The 14,656-nt window shown below is 40.1% G+C and overlaps 1 protein-coding gene across 1 annotated transcript in view; it reads right to left on the reverse strand.

The window, feature by feature from the left end:
- The window catches only part of LOC120023365 (MAM domain-containing glycosylphosphatidylinositol anchor protein 1-like), a 246,431-nt gene that overhangs the window by 170,511 nt on the left and 61,264 nt on the right, over window positions 1–14,656 (reverse strand). The gene's annotated exons all lie outside the window — the stretch shown is intronic.

The raw sequence follows: 14,656 nt of genomic DNA on the forward strand, positions 1-14,656 counted from the left end.
TTGTTGATCCATTTCAAGTCCTCAGGGATGTGGATGTCGACTCTCTCTACTGCAGTACCATTGATGTGGATCGAGACATGGTTACTCCTCTGCTTCCTGGAGTCAACAATCAACTCCTTTGTTTTGCTGACATTAAGGGAGATGCCAGTTCACTTACCTCTTCCCTATAGGCTGACTCGTCATTATTGGTTATTAGGTCTATAAACCTGGTGTCATCAGCAAACTTGATGATGGGGTTGGTGTCGTGTAAAGCCACGCAGTCGTTGTTTTTCTATTTAACTGAACTTTATTTTAATTATTTTCCCCCTCATCAATCTATACACAATAATGTAAGTATTTAGACCCTTTGCTATGACACTAGAAATTGAGCTCAGGTTTTATTTATTTTATTTTTATTAACCTTTATTTAACTAGACAAGTCAGTTAAGAACAAATTCTTGTTTACAGTGACGGCCTACCAAAAGGTATCCTGCGGGGACGGGGGCTAGGATTAAAATACATATATACACTGCTCAAAAAAATAAAGGGAACACTTAAACAACAATGTAACTCCAAGTCAATCACACTTCTGTGAAATCAAAATGTCCACTTAGGAAGCAACACTGATTGACAATAAATTTCACATGCTGTTGTGCAAATGGAATAGACAAAAGGTGGAAATTATAGGCAATTAGCAAGACACCCCCAATAAAGGAGTGGTTCTGCTGGTGGTGACCACAGACCACTTCTCAGTTCCTATGCTTCCTGGCTGATGTTTTGGTCACTTTTGAATGCTGGCGGTGCTTTCACTCTAGTGGTAGCATGAGACGGAGTCTACAACCCACACAAGTGGCTCAGGTAGTGCAGCTCATCCAGGATGGCACATCAATGCGAGCTGTGGCAAGAAGGTTTGCTGTGTCTGTCAGCGTAGTGTCCAGAGCATGGAGGCGCTACCAGGAGACAGGCCAGTACATCAGGAGACGTGGAGGAGACCGTAGCAGGGCAACAACCCAGCAGCAGGACCGCTACCTCCGCCTTTGTGCAAGGAGGAGCAGGTAGAGCACTACCAGAGCCCTGCAAAATGACCTCCAGCAGGCCACAAATGTGCATGTGTCTGCTCAAACGGTCAGAAACAGACTCCATGAGGGTGGTATGAGGGCCCGACGTCCACAGGTGGGGGTTGTGCTTACAGCCCAACACCGTGCAGGACGTTTGGCATTTGCCAGAGAACACCAAGATTGGCAAATTCGCCACTGGCGCCCTGTGCTCTTCACAGATGAAAGCAGGTTCACACTGAGCACATGAGCACATGTGACAGACGTGACAGAGTCTGGAGATGCCGTGGAGAACGTTCTGCTGCCTGCAACATCCTCCAGCATGACCGGTTTGGCGGTGGGTTAGTCATGGTGTGGGGTGGCATTTCTTTGGGGGGCCGCACAGCCCTCCATGTGCTCACCAGAGGTAGCCTGACTGCCATTAGGTACCGAGATGAGATCCTCAGACCCCTTGTGAGACCATATGCTGGTGCGGTTGGCCCTGAATTCCTCCTAATGCAAGACAATGCTCGACCTCATGTGGCTGGAGTGTGTCAGCAGTTCCTGAAAGAGGACGGCATTGATGCTATGGACTGGCCCGCCCGTTCCCCAGACCTGAATCCAATTGAGCACATCTGGGACATCATGTCTCGCTCCATCCACCAACGCCATGTTGCACCACAGACTGTCCAGGAGTTGGCGGATGCTTTAGTCCAGGTCTGGGAGGACATCCCTCAGGAGACCATCCGCCACCTCATCAGGAGCATGCCCAGGCGTTGTAGGGAGGTCATACAGGCACGTGGAGGCCACACACACTACTGAGCCTCATTTTGACTTGTTTTAAGGACATTACATCAAAGTTGGATCAGCCTGTAGTGTGGTTTTCCACTTTAATTTTGAGTGTGACTCCAAATCCAGACCTCCATGGGTTGATAAATTTGATTTACATTGATCATTTTTGTGTGATTTTGTTGTCAGCACATTCAACTATGTAAAGAAAAAAGTATTTAATAAGAATATTTCATTCATTCAGATCTAAGATGTGTTATTTTAGTGTTCCCTTTATTTATTTGAGCAGTGTATATACACTACTGGTCAAAATGTTTAGAACACCTACTCATTCAAGGGTTTTTCTTTATTTTTACTATTTTCTATATATTAGAATAAGAGTGAAAACATCAAAACTATGAAATAACACAGAAACATGGAATCATGTAGTAACCAAAAAAGTGTTAAACAAATCACAATATATTTTATATTAGAGATTCTTCAAATAGCCACCCTTTGCCTTGATGACAGCTTTGCACACTCTTGGCATTCTCTCAACCAGCTTCACCTAGAATGATTTTCCAACACTCATGCTGCTTTTCCTTCACTCTAGTGCACATAAAATACCTATTGTGGTTAAATTTCCATTTGCCGAATAAAAAATACAAGTTAAATGTGTTTCCATTGCATTTTCAACTCTACCGATGGTTTTATCACAAAAGAATGTGTGCTGTATAGCGAGTGTGCCCACTCTGGTATTGGCACGTGTGCTCTTACCAACAGTGCTAGCTGTGCGCTGTTGACTAGAGCGCACATATAGCCTACATGATGAGATTATTATTATGGACAAAAGAGATAAATTATTTTTCATTTGTCCAACGGCAGCCAAGCATTGATTATAATGTCACCAGAATAACAGCCTTAATATTTATTGGAAAGGAGCATCAATCTCATCACCTTGCACTTTCACCACCCTGTGAAGTTCATAATTGATTTCATCTGTAGCCTAATAAACTGCGTGCTTTCCTGATGAGTCGTAGTGGGAGGACCACACAACATGTCATCGCGTGACTCCAAGTTTACTTCGATATGATTGGCCGATGTAGGCTGTCATTGTAAATAAGAATTTGTTCTTAAAACTTATTGTCAATAGGGGGGCGCTGTTTTCACTTTGGAAAAAATCGTGCCCAAATGAAATGGCCTCGTACTCTATATATATATATACAATATGCATATTATTATTGCTATTGGATAGAAAACACTCTCAAGTTTCTAAAACTGTTTGAATTATATCTGTGAGTAAAACAGAACTCATTTTGCAGCAAACTTCCTAACAGGAAGTGAAAAATCTGAAAACGAGGCTCTGTTTCAGGGCCTGCCTATTTAACTTCTTTGGGCTGCAAGCCCGAAGCCGGGCACAATATGACAACAGCCACTTCAAGTGCAGGGCGCGAAATTCAAAAAATATTTGTTAGAAATATTTAACTTTCACACATTAACAAGTCCAATACAGATTATGAAAGATAAACATCGTGTGTATCCAGCCAACATGTCCGATTTTTTAAATGTTTTACAGCGAAAACACCACATATATTTATGTTAGCTCACCACCAAATACAAAAAAGGACAGACATTTTTCACAGCACAGGTAGCATGCACAAAGCCAACCTAACTAACCAAGAACCAACCAAACTAACCAAGAAACAACTTCATCAGATGACAGTCTTATAACATGTTACACAATAAATCTATGTTTTGTTCGAAAAATTTGCATATTTGAGGTATAAATCAGTTTTACATTGCAGCTACCATCACAGCTACCGTCACAAATAGGACCGAAGCAGCCAGAGTAATTACAGACACCAACGTCAAATACCTAAATACTCATCATAAAACATTTCTGAAAAATCGATGGTGTACAGCAAATTAAAGACAAACATCTTGTGAATCCAGCCAATATTTCCGATTTTTTAAGTGTTTTACAGCGAAAACACAATATAGCATTATATTAGCTTACTACAATAGCCTACCACACTACCGCATTCATTCATCAAGGCACGTTAGCGATAGCAATAGGCACGTTAGCGATAGCGAATAAACCAACAAAAGATATATAATTTTTGACTAACCTTGATAAGCTTCATCAGATGACAGTCCTATAACATCAGGTTATACATACACTTATGTTTTGTTCAAAAATGTGCATATTTAGAGCTGAAATCAGTGGTTATACATTGTGCTAACGTAGCATCTTTTTCCCACAACGTCCGGATATTTTTCTGACACTTTTTCTTACACACATATTCTGACCAAATAACTATTCATAAACATAACTAAAAAATACATGTTGTATAGGAAATGATAGATACACTAGTTCTTAATGCAATCGCCGTGTTAGAATTCTAAAAATAACTTCATTACGATATGCAGTTTACGTTATGGCGAGAGCGTGCCCAAAACCTGGCCGCAAACTACTAGTTCACATGTACGACAGATATATGAAATAACATCATAAAATGGGTCCTACTTTTGCTGATCTTCCATCAGAATGTTGTACAAGGGGTCCTTTGTCCAGAACAATCGTTGTTTGGATTTAGAATGTCCTCTTCTCCAGTCAATTAGCACGGAAAGCTAGCAAAGTGGCGCGAAGCTCTCCTTCCTGAACATACGCAGACAAAGCAACACGCCTAACGTCCCGAAACAATTTCAATAATCGAATAAAACTATATTGAAAAAACATACTTTACGATGATATTGTCACATGTATCAAATAAAATCAAAGCCGGAGATATTAGTCGTCTATAACGACAGCTTATTAGAAGGCAAATCCAGGTCCCTTCACGCACTCTCCAGAAAACAGGAAACTGGTGACACGTCATACAAAGAGCTTTTATTCGACCCCAGATCAAGTTATACACTTCATTTCTTCTCTCACTGCCTGTCGACATCTAGTGGAAGACGTATGAAGTGCATGTATACTGATATATATCAAGGACATTTATAGGCAGGCCCTAGAACAGAGCATCGATTTCAGATTTTCCACTTCCTGTCAGGAAGTTTGCTGCAAAATGAGTTCTGTTTTACTCACAGATATAATTCAAACGGTTTTAGAAACTAGAGAGTGTTTTCTATCCAATAGTAATAATAATATGCATATTGTACGAGCAAGAATTGAGTACGAGGCTGTTTGAAATGGGCACCTTTTATCCGGCAACTCAATACTGCCCCTGCAGCCCAAACAGGTTAACTGGCTTTTATTTATCGATATGCATGCACTTCATACGCCTTCCACTAGATGTCAACAGGCAGTGGAAGGTGGAATGGGGTGTCTAGCTTGATCTGAGGCCGAACAAGAGCTTTTGGAGTGACAGGTCCGGAATTTTCTTTGTCTTCCAAGGCGCGCGGCGGAGCTCGACATTGTCTTCTGAAAAGCGTTCGGTTTACACGGCGAATATCTCCGGCTCTGATTTTATTTGATACATATGATAATAACATCATAAAGTAGGTTTTTTCAACCGAGTTTTATTAGTTTATTCAACGTTTATTGGGACTTTTGGAGTTTTCCGTTCTTTGCGTCAAGAGAGGATGGGAATGTTAGCAACCTTGGCTAGCATTGTGGCGCGAATTCGACAGACGAAATGGACATTCTAAAACCAAACAACGATTTATTCTGGACCAAGGACTCCTTGTACAACATTCTGATGGAAGCTCAGCAAAAGTAAGAAAACATTTATGATGTTATTTCGTATTTCTGTGTAAAATGTTGAGTCCTATTCTCCGCCGTTTTGGTGAGCGCTGTCTCGCAATGTTATGTTAAAGTTATTTTAAAAAATCTAACACAGCGGTTGCATTAAGAACCAGTGTATCTTTCATTTGCCATACAACAAGTATTTTTATGTAAAGTTTATGATGAGTTCTTTGGTCAGATGAGGTGAGTGTCCAAAATATCTCCGGAGATTCTGGTGAATCGATGCTACGTATTCACAATGTATAATCAGGATTTGTAGCTCTAAATATGCACATTTTCGAACAAAACATAATTGTATTGTATAACATGATGTTATAAGACTGTCATCGGATGAATTTGTTCAAGGTTAGTGATTGGACAGAGTGAATGGGGGAATCAGGGAGGTGAGCAGATGCGTGTTGTGTAAGGTGCTGTAAAATCTAAAAACTAATTATTGGCTCGTCATCTCAGCTAAGGCTGGAAATAGCTAATAAGAACCTTGATAGTGCTGCTGCAAGTTCTATAATTTAAATTTTGTTATAATTATTATTTGTGTGTGTGTGTGTGTGTATATGTATATGTGTATGTATGTATGTATGTATGTATATATATATATATATATATATATATATATATATATATATATATATATATATATATATATAAAACAATTTTTTATTATTATTATTTTTTTAATTTTTTTAAGTCACATCTGTGAATGTGGAATGTGTTTGGTTGGTTGATTGAAAACTTAATAAAACTTTAAATTGAAAAAAAAAAGGTTAGTGATTAATTTTATCTCTATTTTGTCGGTTTTGTGCAAGCTATTTTTTGCGGGGAGTAAATTGCGTTGTGTGTTTGGCTACTGTAGTGAGCTAATAGAAATATATATTGTGTTTTCGCTGTAAAACACTTTAAAAGAATCGCAAATATTGGCTGGATTCACAAGATGTTTATCTTTCATTTGCTGTACACCATGTATTTTTCATAAATGTTTTATGATGAGTATTTATGTATTTCACGTTGCTCTCTGTAATTATTCTGGCTGCTTTGGTGCTATTTGTGATTGTGGCTGCAATGTAAAACTATGATTTATACCTCAAATATGCACATTTTCGAACAAAACATAAATGTATTGTATAACATGTTATAAGACTGTCATCTGATGAAGTTGTTTCTTGGTTAGTGACTAATTTTATCTCTATTTTGTCGGTTTTGTGAAAGCTACCTATGCGGTGGAAACATGGTGAAAATATGCGGTTGTGTGTTTGGCTATTGTGGTTAGCTAATAGAAATACATAGTGTTTTCGCTGTAAAACATTTAAAAAATCGGAAATGATGGCTGGATTAACAAGATGTTTATCTTTCATTTGCTGTATTGGACTTGTGATTTCATGAAAATTATATTATATGATATCCCTGTCCCGGTAGGCTAGGCTATACTAGTCAGCTTTTTTGATGAGGATCCCGGATCCGGGATGGGTATTAAGTAAAGGTTAACTGACTTGCCTAGTTATAAAATAAAAAATGCTGGTTATTATATCAATATTTTACATGACCATAAACTTGGCAATTGAAACAACAGTGTATTTAGAACAAAAGCTCTCACGGGATAACTTATATACCTTAGTATGACTTTATCCGGCAAACACTCTGCATCAAAACACAGAAGGACAAACAAGGTCTCCTCAGTCTCGCGCTTGCCACTGGGTCTGCGTCGCACCAAACAGTGTGCATCACAGACACCAGGGATTCAGAACTTCAGTTGATCCACCTTAACACTCAACCCCCACTCGCTCTCCCTCTCTGAGCAGCAAACACAAAATTCAACACAAGTTCACCTCTGGATACTTTGACTTAATTGACAGACCCCAACTCCTTCACCCAGCCTGATAACAGAAACGGATTGGCCAAAAGCCATGGATACACTTTCTCCACGAATCGTACTCTGACTGGGCTAGAGTAATCTCTGGCATTTTCCTGATCATTAGGGCTAGCCTCAGAAGTCGCAAGTTCTTTCCTCTCACTTTTGTGAGGATACATTTCAACTTCACTATCCATCGACTGCTCAGGTTCTTCAGGCTCGTAACATGCATTTTTCTCTCCTGTACTTTTGTTGAAACTGTTCAATTTCATATTCATCATCTCCAGCACCACCCCAACATCAACATATGTGAAAATGGTGCGTTTCTATGTTTTGTAGTTAAAAAAAATAGAGGAAGATACGTTTTTCCAATGAAATCATTGGTGTGCATGGTGTGATTTTAACCAATGATGAGTAGGCATAGCCTACTAATTGCTTACTAATTGGATGATGATGTCATTGGAAGCACATCTGCCACTATCTCTTTTACTACAAAACATAGAAATGTGCCATTTTCACATATGTTGATGTTGGGAGGGTGCTGGAGTTGATGAACATGAAATTGAAAAATCTTGACATTTCCCTTAAAGGGCACAATGTCAAAGTATGACGACCAAAGTATGAAAAATTACTGTTGCTTCTACAGTACATTGCTAAAGTTTGATCATAAAGTTACTTGTCCCCTCCCTCATGTCAAATGTTTTTATTCATTATTAAGGGGATAGGGTGACATCACACTAACTCTCTCATTTTAATACACCAATGGTAACATGATATTCTCTTACCTAATTTAAATAAGTACTGTAAGGGGCCAAAGTTGTAAGGGGTGGTGGGGTGTGTTAGGGATAGTGGAACATATACTGTATATAGGTGTTTTGTGAACAAGTGTGCAATGCACTTTCCAAACTGTGAAAGGCAGCAATAAGCAAGAAAGTTTTCCAAAGGTACGCTTTGTACCTATACTATCTTGTTCCCTAAGGTACATTATTGCCAATTTTAAGGTGCAACATCGGAGAAGGCATGTTTCGAAAGAGGCATGGTTTATATAGCTAGAGCTACTCTACTGGTGCCAAAATTTGACTGGAGGGTGTGAGCAAATATGATTAAAAGTTTACACTATTCATCTATGGCAAAGATACATATGTTTCCCTTTTCATCCGTATCTGGTGTTAGTTAGTTACTGGCTAGCTAGGTCTTCAGCCAGCATGGAACAGAAGGGATGATTAACACATCCGTCAGTGCTTATGTGAACCACATCACAAAAGACACGCCAAACGGGAGATGTATAAAAAATAGACAGTATATATATTTAATGATTTTATTTGATTTAACCTTAATTTAACCAGGTAGGCTAGTTGAGAACAAGTTCTCATTTACAACTCTGACCTGACCAACATAAAGCAAAGCAGTTCGACACATACAACAACACAGAGTTGCAAATGGAATAAACAAACATACAGTCAATAATACAGTAGATAAAAAAAGAAGTATATACACAGTGTGAGCAAATGAGGTAGGATAAGGGAGGTAAAGCAATAAAATAGGCCATAGTGGCGAGGTAATTACGATATAGCAATTAAACACTGGAGTGATAGAAGTGCAGAAGATGAATGTGCAAGTAGAGATACTGGGGTGCAAAGGAGCAAAATATAAAATAAAAAAAATACAGTATGGGGATGAGGTAGCTGGATGGGCTATTTACAGATGGGCTATGTACAGGTGCAATGATCTGTGAGCTGCTCTGACAGCTGGTGCTTGAAGTTAGTGAGGAAGATATGAGACTCCAGCTTCAGTGATTTTTGCAGTTCGTTCCAGTCATTGGCAGCAGAGAACTGGAAGGAAAGGCAGCCAAAGGAGGAATTGGCTTTTGGGGTGACCAGTGAAATAAACCTGCTGGAGCACGTGCTAAGGGTGGGTGCTGCTATGGTGACCAGTGAACTGAGATAAGGCGGGGTTTTACCTAGCAAAAACTTGTAGATGACCTGGAGCCAGTGGGTTTGGCGACGAATATGAAGCGAGGGCCAGCCAACGAGAGCATACAGGTCGCAGTGGTGGGTAGTATATGGGGCTTTGGTGACAAAACGGAGGGCACTGTGATAGACTGCATCCAATTTGTTGAGTAGTGTTGGAGGCTATTTTGTAAATGACATCGCCGAAGTCGAGGATCGATAGGATAGTCAGTTTTACGAGGGTATGTTTGGCAGCATTAGTGAAGGATGCTTTGTTGCGAAATAGGAAGCCGGTTCTAGATTTTGGCAAGGGGAGAAATGTCACCATGGACAACTTCTTCACTTCACTGTCATTGGAAAACAAGTTGCTTGCAAAGAAAACAAGTCTGGCTGACACCATGAACAAAATGAGGTGGGAGGTCCCTCCCTTTTCGCAAAATAAGGCACATGCACAGCTATTGTTCTCCACAACGGTCCTGAAGAATGACAAGACAACGGGACACAATAAAGAGAAAACCGAAAACTATTACAGACTACAACCAAGCGAAGGTATGTGGAAGTGTGACAAGCAAGTGAAAGTTACAAACACTGTCAAATATTTGGACAAGGGTTATCAGGTAAATTAAATCCAACTGATGCTATTGTGTGAAGATGCACACAGGTATGAACTGACAACAATGGACTCTTTTTGACTGCTGTCATATCAACACTTAAGCTTATCATAATGCTTTTGTGCCGAGTTTCACTATTTATCAAGGCCACGTGGCGCTTATAATGATGTTTAGGCTACTGATGTTTTCATAATTTGACCGCATGTCTTTTGACCGTACTTGGTGGTTATTTTGGGGGGGGATAGAAATGCTCACACTTTTTTCAAAAAGTACTTTTTCTCTCATGGCTACCAGGAAGTTTGAAACGACAAGTTCAGTGGGCGGGGAGCTTATATTCATTTGCTTGCCTTGACTGACAGCTCTTTGAAAAACCTACAGTTGAAGTCAGAAGTTTACATACACTTAGGTTGGAGTCATTAACTTGTTTCTCAACCACTCCACTAATTTCTTGTTAACAAACTATAGTTTTGGCAAATCGGTTAGGACATCTACTTTGTGCATGACACAAGTCATTTTTCCAACAATTGTTTACAGACAGATTATTTCACTTATAATTCACTGTATCACAATTCCAGTGGGTCAGAAGTTTACATACACTAAGTTGGCTGTGCCTTTAACTTCTTATGGCTGGGGGCAGTATTGAGTAGCTTGGATGAATAAGGTGCCCAGAGTAAACTGCCTGCTACTCAGGCCCAGTTGCTAATATATGCATATTATTAGTAGATTTGGATAGAAAACACTCTGAAGTTTCTAAAACTGTTTGAATGATGTCTGTGAGTATAACAGAACTCATATGACAGGCAAAAACCTGAGAGAAAATCCACCAGGAAGTGGGAAATCTGAGGTTGGTCGATTTTCAACTTAGCTCCTATTGAAGATACAGTGGGATATTGGTAATGTTGCACGTCCTAAGGCTTCCACTAGATGTCAACAGTCTTTAGAACCTTGTCTGACATCATTCAAACAGTTTTAGAAACTTCAGAGTGTTTTCTATCCAAATCTACTAATAAAATGCATATTCTAGCTTTTATGGCTGAGTAGCAGGCCGTTTACTCTGTGCACGCTTTTCATCCGGACGTGAAAATACTGCCCCCTACCCCAAAGACGTTAACAACAAGTTTATCTTTAAAATGGTATGAAATACTTGTATGTTTGAGGAATTTTAATTATGAGATTTCTGTTGTTTGAATTTGGCGCCCTGCACTTTCACTGGCTGTTGTCAAATCGATCCCGTTAACGGGATCTTAGCCGATCTCAGCCTTGATAATTCCAGAAAATTATGTTATGGCTTAAGAAGCTTCTGATAGGTTAATTGACATCAGGCCTACCTTCAAACTCAGTGCCTCTTTTGCTTGACATCATGGGAAAATCTAAATAAATCAGCCAAGACCTCAGGAAAAATGTGTAATCCTCCACAAGTCTAGATCATCCTTGGAAGCAATTTCCAAACGCCTGAAGGTACCACGGTCATCTGTACAAACAATAGTACGCAATTATAAACACCATGGGACCACGCAGCCTTCATACCGCTCAGGAAGGAGACGCGTTCTGTCTCCTAGAGATGAACGTACTTTTGTGCGAAAAGTGCAAATCAATCCCAGAACAACAGCAAGGGACCTTGTGAAGATATTGGAGGAAACAGGTACAAAAGTATTTATATCCACAGTAAAACGAGTCCTATATCGACATAACCTGAAAGGCCGCTCAGCAAGTAAGAAGCAACAGCTCCAAAACCACCATAAAAAAGCCAGACTACGGTTTGCAACTGCACATGGGGACAAAGATCGTACTTTTTGGAGATATGTCCTCTGGTTTGATGAAACTGTTTGGCCATAATGACCATCGTTATGTTTGGAGGAAAAAGGGGGAGGCTTGCAAGCTAAAGAACACCATCCCAACCGTGAAGCACGGGGGTGGCAGCATCATGTTGTGGGGGTGCTTTGCTGTAGGAGGGACTGGTGCAATTCACAAAATAGATGGCATCATGAGAAGGAAAATGATGTGGATATATTGAAGCAACATCTCAAGACATCAGTCAGGAAGTTAAAGCTTGGTCGCAAATGGGTCTTCCAAATGGACAATGACCCGAAGCATACTTCCAAAGTTGTGGAAAAATGGCTGAAGGACAACAAAGCCAAGGTATTGGAGTGGCCATCACAAAGCCCTGACCTCAATCCTATAGAAAATTTGTGGGCAGAACTGAAAAAGCGTGTGTGAGCAAGGAGGCCTACAAACCAGACTCAGCTTTGTCAGGAGGAATGGGTCAAAATTCATCGAACTTATTGTGGGAAGCTTGTGGAAGGCTACCCAAAACGTTTGACCCAAGTTAATCAATTTAATGGCAATGCTACCAAATACTAATTGAGTGTATGTAAACTTCTGACCCACTGGGAATGTGATGAAAGAAATAAAAGCTGAAATAAATCATTCTCTCTACTATTAATCAGATATTTCACATTCTTAAAATAAAGTGGTGATCCGGGAATTTTTACTTGGATAAAATGTCAGGAATTGTGAAAAACGGAGTTTAAATGTATTTGGCTAAGGTGTATGTAAACTTCCGAGTGTATGTATTTCAAGAAACTTGAGTATGTCAAGAAACTTGGATGCAGTGAACAGTAACATCATCTCAAGCAAATTTGGTGATACACAAAGTTGCGTCAATGATGATAATTCCATTTTATACATCTCCCATTTGGCATGTCTCTTGTAACACGGTACACAGTAGCATTGATTGATGTGTTGATATGACAACAGAGTCAGATTTTGGCACCAGTAGAGTAGCTATCTAGCTATACAAACCACGCCCCTCTACAAACACACCTTCTTAGATGTTGGTTACAAGACCAACATCTCTGCTACCGCACGGCAAGCAGTACCGGAGTGCCAAGTCTAGGACCAAAAGGCTCCTTAACAGCTTCTACCCCCAAACCATAAGACTGCTGAACAATTAACCAAATGGCCACCGGTTTATTTACATTGACACCCCCCCATTTGATTTTTACAATGCTGCTACTCGCTGTTTTTTATCTATGCATAGTCACTTCGACCCTACCTACATGTACAAATTACCTTGACTAACCTGTACCCCCGCACATTGACTCGGTACTTGTATCCCCTGTATATAGCCTCGTTATTGTTATTTTATTGTGTTACTTTTTATAATTTTTTACTTTAGTTTATTTGGTAAATATTTTCTTAACTCTTTCTTGAACTGCGCTGTTTGTTAAGGGCTTGTAAGTAAGCATTTCACGGTAAGGTGTACACATGTTGTATTCGGCGCATGTGACAAAGTTTGATTTGAAGACAGTACCTATTTAAATTAGGTAAGAGAATATCATGTTACCAATGGTGTATTAAAATAAGAGCGTTAGAGTGATGTCACCCTATCCCTCTAATAATGAATCCAAGTTTTTGACATGAGGGAGAGGACCAGTAACTTTATGAACAACCTTTATCAATGTGGAAGCAACAGTCATTCTTCATACTTTGGTCATCATACTTTGATCTGGTTTCATGCAAATATCATCACATTTCATGAAAACCATGAACTGAACATTGACTGTTCAGGACTTATAAGTTTCTACACTGCAAATGAAAATTGTTCACATTACATGTTTTAATATAACATTAATATGTATGTATTGTAACAAAGTGGCAACTATCCCAGCAATGGGGTATGCGTAGGCGCTTGAGGAACTCAGATGCTTGTGTACACTCTAAAAATCTTGGTTGACCCAACTGCTGGGTTTCAGGCGTTGGATCACTTAAAGACAATTTATGGTTGATCCGAAAATGTGGTCAGAGGCTCCGTATGGAGGGTGTGACACAATTGCGGAGCCTCCAAAGGCCAATTTGAGCTCCGTACCGCATCGCCGTGCGCCTCCGTATGGAGGGTGTGACACAATTGCGGAGCCTCCAAAGGCCAATTTGAGCTCCGTACCGCATCGCCGTGCGCCTCCCAAGTTTTGTAACAATGCGTATGGCTCAGCATAGCTCTATATAGCGCCACATTGACATGATTGTGTTTATAAAAGACCTCCCGCCCCCACCTACCGTCAACCAAACTCACTTCCTTGACAACTTCCTTCACAACAGCTCTGCTCAAGAGCTCTGGGCTGCCTCGCGAAACAAAAGAAGTATGACTCTGACTTCTGCAGTCCTTATCACTGTATATGCTGCATGGCCAATGCAGACGTCGGATTGAACATGCAGCACCTTTTAGTTGGGTTGATTTCTTAAAAGATTGCTGGGTAATTGATGCTGGGTGCTGTGTTACTGATGCTGGGTTATTGAGATATGACCCAGCGGGTCAGCTCAAAAGAATGGAGGCATGGCTTAGTAGGGGAATGACTTTCAGATAGTTATTTTTGTTCACGTGTGAGAGTAAATGTCATTCCAGTTCATCTGTTCCGTTGTATTGTTATCACACGGTAAGGTTAAACAACTACACTTTTCAAGCTTTAATTAGGCTTACAGAATTGTATGAGTTTCCCAAGGGCCTATGCATATCCATATGGATTAAGATTTGGGATAGATTTAAAACAAAAATATCAAAAACAACTTCCTCTCGCTGGATTTGAACTTGCAACCTTTGAAATCAGAGGCAGATGTTTACACCCATCCCCCATTCCCGTCCACAACACCATAGTGCAGGTTTTCCCAAATTTGGTCCTCGGGACCACAAGGGGTGCACGGGGCGCACGTTTTGGTTTTGCCCCAGC

Source organism: Salvelinus namaycush, chromosome 28 (genome assembly GCF_016432855.1).
Source record: "Salvelinus namaycush isolate Seneca chromosome 28, SaNama_1.0, whole genome shotgun sequence".
In the NCBI taxonomy this organism is placed as follows: Eukaryota; Metazoa; Chordata; class Actinopteri; order Salmoniformes; family Salmonidae; genus Salvelinus; species Salvelinus namaycush.